This window comes from Lichenostomus cassidix, chromosome Z, assembly GCF_008360975.1.
Source record: "Lichenostomus cassidix isolate B80296 chromosome Z, HeHo_3.0, whole genome shotgun sequence".
NCBI classification, from domain to species: Eukaryota; Metazoa; Chordata; class Aves; order Passeriformes; family Meliphagidae; genus Lichenostomus; species Lichenostomus cassidix.
The window spans coordinates 41,863,887-41,869,973 of NC_139511.1; the positions used below are offsets into that span (position 1 = coordinate 41,863,887).

General features: G+C 39.5%; 1 long non-coding RNA gene across 1 annotated transcript; it reads left to right on the forward strand.

Annotated features, from left to right (window-relative positions):
- The first annotated feature begins 1,778 nt into the window (after nt 1–1,778).
- LOC146424770 (uncharacterized) lies at nt 1,779–4,681 on the forward strand. The gene is made up of 2 exons (XR_014846859.1): nt 1,779–2,297; nt 4,147–4,681. It is a non-coding gene; the product is annotated as an uncharacterized LOC146424770 (long non-coding RNA).
- Nucleotides 4,682–6,087: the final 1,406 nt, after the last annotated feature.

Consider the following 6,087-nt stretch of genomic DNA (forward strand, 5'->3'; position numbering starts at 1 on the left):
GAATCCTGCCCTGGTGGGAAAGAAGACCCGATTCTTTAAACCTTCAGAATATACTTAACAAAATATAGTCTAAGTGCTGAGCTTCCTTCACTTTCAGAAATTCAACTAAGTTTATGGAGATAATATATTTTTATTCTGTTATAAGTGCTTTTCTTCTCCTTCTCCAATTTCAGTTGCTGCTGCAGGTTTGGACCTTTGTGGACTTGCTAATGTTTGCACTTCTGTTGTTTTAAGTGGAAAGAGAAGCTGGCAAAGAGCAACCTTCAGCATGTGCCTGTTTTACTGGCTTTCCTTGAACTTTAGAGGTGAGAACATTGAGAAACATCCTCCCACATCCTCATGCGAGTTGCTTTTTATCTGACTTGAACCTGTCAAGGTGAGCTTAGCTAGACTTAATCTTGCCAGAAATAAATTAAGAAAAATTCCCAGGAAGTCCTTTGCCAATAAATCTAAGGAAGAAGTAACCTCATACAGCAAAAGGATGAAAAAGAGATTGGGAAAGTAAACTTTTCCACCCGCTCCTAAAAAAAAAAGAAAATAAGTATTCTTAGATTTGCCTACTTCCTTGAATGTACAGTCAAGGAAGGTATAATTTTCACACAAATTTACAGAGGAGCTATCAGGCTTCTTTCACTATCCCACTGATAGGAAACCTACAAATATTTTTTCTTTAGGACTTTTAGTTAGTTAGTTCAGATGAAGAATACTTTGTTACTCAGATTAAGAAAACTTTTCTCCCTCCTGTTGTAAAATAAAGCTGTAAGAGGGCTAGATTAGATAGCACAAAATTACAGCATCATAGGATAGTTTGGGTTAGAAGGGACCTTAAAGATCATCTAATTCCAAACCTATGTAGGACTATAGACAAAACTTCCCCAAAAACTGAAGGTCACTGAGTGCATCTCATATTTATTTGTTAATAGCAAAATAAACTCATAATTTTAATTTTATAGTTGGGAAAATTAGAGCACTAAGAGCTAGAACTCAGCTTCTAAGGCAGCCTGATTTTGAATGTCTGAGTTGGACAGGCCTTTCAGAAGAATTGAGTATCTGGAAACTCCAGTTAGAGCTGAGAAAAATTTGTCCTTGTGCAAAGCCACGTTAGCTATCTGCCCAGGCTTGCCGATGTGAAAGAAAACACTGCTACTTTATAAAGCACAGTAGGATAGGAATCTGAAACCAGTTACATTAACATTATTGGTTTCTTAAGTTGACTTTACTGCTGATTTTGAGCACTGGGGGTGAGTGGGTCTGTTTCTGAAAATAAGAATAGCATTCAGAAATAAAAAAGTAATAAACAGAAGTAAATAGCAACCCTGTGAAGCATTTTTTTGAAAGGCTATGGAGAAACAAAGTAACTAGTTATAAATTCTGTAACTTAGGGTAGGTCAATACTAATCAGTTCCATTTCCACCATTTTATGCTCCAGTCTGACTTGGAAGACAAGCATCTGCAGCCTGGAAGCCATACACCGCTGTTAGTAAATGAGATACCTCAACTCTGCTTCTTCTTGGAGCTGGTGAATTTGAAAGGAATGACATGCTAACATAGCAATAAAAACTTCTGGATCACCAGTTTTGTATGTAGCAAGTAGGAAATCCAGGGGAGACCCTCAGTGTTAGAGTGGATTTTGGACCTTGATCTGCTGCTTTTCATTCCCCTGCATCACTGACCAGAATACATAATCTTGTGTACACATGGAATAATTCTGGCCTCTTATGCATGCATTGCGCAGTACAATTAAGCAAGCATCTAATAGCCTGATCTAATAGTAGTGTTTGATTTAGCAGGTTGGTGAACTCTGCACTGCAATAAAAGATGAGTCATTTTTATTGATTGTGACAAAACAGCCAAATGGAGCTTAGCCAGGGTTTGTGAACATTTGTATGTATGAGTTGCATATCAGTAGCACATATTCAAAGAAAGTGTCTTGTCAAGTGTCTTTCCAGTGCTACCCAGGTACTCTAAAATGCTTCTAAGAGGAAGATACTTAGCCTTGTTCAAGAAAAAAATCCACTAAGGTGAGGAACTTGTGGAAAACTCAGAGTATCAAGAGTATCCTCTACAAACAGGGAGGAGTAAGAGGAAGTCTTCTGTGGAAGCCTCTTTGGGTTCCAAAAGAAGAATGTCTTACACTCTGTCAAACCTGGAATTTGATTCTGTCTCCAAAAGCTTTCTCAGTAAGATCTTTTGCAGCTAAATCAGGATAGAACCCATGAAGTCAGTTATGGCAAAATGGTTTCCAGCAGCTGTCTCTCTGGCCTTCTCTTCTCTTCTTGTATCAAGTGAAAGGAAATGTAAGTAGAGAAAGATTGAATGTTTTGTAGTTCACTCATCTTAGATTTCTATGTAGTATATAAGAATAAATATACATCTACTAAGGAACCTTCTGGAATTTAATGAAGGAAATTCTCAGATCCAGATGAAAAAGAAATAGTTAGTTGCTAATAAGTGGTTTTTTGCTAAAACATAAAAAAAGAATGTGGTTTAGGTGGAGAATTACATGAAGTATCTTGGGTTTTGTGGTGGGAAAGTCTTATAATAGAGCCATTATAGTTTTAATAGTTATATTTTTAATAATTACATTTTAATTAATTTTTAATAAGCAGTTATTAGTTGTATTAATAGTCCTAGAGCTATTCCTTAGGTCTAGAACAGGGCCTGGATATTATTGTCCTGTGTGTTTTGTATCTATCAACAAAATTCTCACCCATAGCTACATCTCCTGACAGTTAATGAAATACAATTAAACAATTACAGCATCTTGTTAGCGTAAACACAATACTTGGTGTATTGTTTAACTGATGGTACCTGGATAATTGCCAAACATTTAGGACATTTTTCTTGCTGATAGTAAGTTATTATGAAGTAATTTGTCTTTTACAATAGACTGCTTTATTGATAACTTCTGTCATGGCCTTATTTAGTGTGTTTGACTATGTAAAGGGTGAAAACTCAAGGTAGATGGGTAGATGGGAGTTATATGTCCCATGAGACATGAAGGTCTGCTGTTATCTTTCTGAAGGTGCATCACGTCACCACCACAACAGGTTGCTGCCTAGCTTTCTGAGGATATCTGGTAGGGTTTTAGACAAACTATAGCCAAATGAAAAAAAATTTCTGTGCGCTATGTAGATAGGTAGATATGTATAATTGACTTCCTGTCACTATCAAGCCAGCATGAGTTGGTCCCATTCCTTCTTCTGTCTTAATTAAACACATCACATCTTTTGTGGGCATGGGTTTATAGTACCTGTCTGCCTGTAATTGATGATAATGTTGCTTGCTTTTACCTTACTTCAAGTATTCAGAGGAAAACTAAGTTTGACTCAGTTCATATGTCTTGAATCAATTGTCATAATAACTCTGTTACAGCTGAAGAGGTAAGAGGTAATGATCTTTGGCCAGCTAACAAAAGATAAGACACATTAAAAGATAAGCACATTCCAGAGAAAATGGAGTATATTACAGAGAAAAGCTGAAGATCATGTTACTCAGAAACAAGAGGTGGGAGTGCTTTACTTTTGGGCAAAGCAGAATAAGGATGCTATTCTTTCTGAGTACAATTAGTGTGGACTCAAAAAAGGAAAATCAGGCTGCACTAATCTGATCTCCCCTTCTGGAGACAGGAAAACTAAGTGAGTCACAGCAGGAAAACTAGTGACATGATTAAGCAAGACAAGGGGAAAGCTTTTCATGCAGGAACATAAAAAGACTTAACCCCAAAACCAAGGAGTAAGGCAAATAAATAGTTTAAGTGAGTAAGAAGTTAGTTGCAAGTTCAAAGACAGAATGGTGCAAGATAGGATTACAAAGACTAAAAATTAATTATGTGAGACTGGAAAGAAAGAGGAACAGTGAGAAAGTTGAGGTAAAATAGCCTTTGACAAATGCATTATTTCACAGTTAACAGTCTCAGGGTGTCCAATACAAATATGTTGATTCCCAGTTCAGTAGAATCACTTGCACTTCACGTGACAAAGCAACATTTATAAACATGTAGAAGACAAATGTTCTCTGAATATTAGACATCTTTAGGGTCAGATGAACTGGTGTAATGAATTGAATTGGTTATTTATGTTATAGACCCTGAACCATTCATACTTCACAGCTATAAACACTTTCTTTTCCTTTGTGTCCCTACAGCATTCTCGACTGCTGGGAATACTTCACTGCTGCTGCTACTGGCAAGAACTTGAGGCAGAGAAGGCATGTCAGTTTCCCTGTGCTTCTAGCTCCCTACTGAAAGCCTCCAGCTGCAGCTGGAGGCAGTCTTTCAAAGCCTGCCAGCTTCCTAAGGCTGTGACTGGACATAATTTGTTGACAGCTCCAAAGGGCCACCCTTCTGTGCTCTCTGCAGGACAAGGGCATGGATAGTTTCTTGTTACCTATAGGTTAGGCTCTGTAAAAGAAAAGGCCTTGTAACATGGCTCCAGCCTGTCAGGCTAAGTAGAAGGGAACTATGGGAGAAAGATTCAGCTGGAATAGAGGGATGTGAGAACCTGAGAGATTACTGTGTGAAAAACTGAGACTGCTGCGTGACATTCACGTGTCCACCTCGTGGTGTTTGGTGGTTGGTTAACTTGGGCTTGCTGTGCCTTAAAACTATGTAAACTGATAACCAGTTAACTGCTTAAAAAGACTGGGGTTTTTCCAATAAACGTTTCTCCTTTGCACCTGCCTGGGGTCTCTGCCTTGCTCATTAGCACCACAGCCAGCAAACGAATGCAACAGTTTCTCGTAACATGGTATGACACCACTTCACTACTTTGATCAGTCATCTGAAAGACTCAGAAAAGGTTATGGCTGGCTATCATAATGTGCAAGCATGACTACTTGTAAGTAAATGTAACTTCAATCTGTTGGAAGGGCTCTCAGTTCCCCATTTTTTGAGTTCCCAAGATATCCCTTCATCCACCAGCTGTGAGGCCAGGTGAAGATCCCTGTATCAGATCTGGCTAATATATTAGCACTCTGGCTGTCAGTCTGCCCTACATCAGTATATTAGACTATACCTGTTCCTAAAGGAATATTAGCAGACTACTCAGGTCACTTCAGACTTACCACTGCTCTCCCCCTTGGCCTATCTGTCACCTTGTTAGGGAACAGCTGATTCCCTGCTCTCACAACAAGTGAAAGCACTTGTCACCAGTTAGACCTGTTGATCAGGGCCTGGATGGCATGGACAGGGCTTACTGTCCCTGCCCAGCCTTCCCTAGAGCCTCCCGCATCCTGCTCATTTCAGCTTGCTGGGGCTGCCAGCCCCTGCCCCAGTGATGACTCAGCAGGGTCACTCTGCCCCCCCTAAACCCTGCTAGACCCCGGCGTTGATGTTCCAGCAGCTCCTCCTCTTGGCTAGACTAAGATGGTAAGAAAAGACCCATGTTATCTATGGCTGCTCTCTCTGTTAGAGGGGTATTACAGAGCTATTGTGGCTGAAACCTGAGGTGTTCTGTATCATGGAAGATAATGTAATGAGTTGAAAAGAGATGCACCGAAGGACAGATAGGTTTATTGTCTGATCCATTATTTCATATATTTTATTTTTTTTTCTGTGGTGAAGGATAGGTAGGTTGACTTAAATTCTAAAATGTTAACCAAATGCGCTGGGAGAGATGGATGAATGTGCTGACGTGTTATTGTGAGTTACTTCTTGAAAGCGATGCCTAAAGCAGGCTACCTGAAACAGAGGCCAAGACAAAATTAGGAGAATAAAAAGCGGACAGATTTATTTAGGCCTGAAGGGACATTCAGGGCAGGAAAGCCCCCCTCGAGGGACTACACCCAAAATGGATTCTGGGTCACAAGCCCTTCACCTTTTATAAGTTCTGTCCTATTAGCATATTGGCCTCTAATTCTCCAATCACACCCTTAGGTGATGATGTTAACCACCCCAGGCCCACTCACCCCATTTCACCATTGTTTACATATTTTTGGGCTCTAGGGCAATGAAAGTGTCCTTGGATTTCCTATTCAGAGGGTTTGTTTTGGCTACAGGCACTGGGAACAGAGGTTTTTAGCATTTTATAAGAAGCAAAGAACTACACCAAGTTACAGATACATGAAGAGTAAAAGCTAGAAATAATT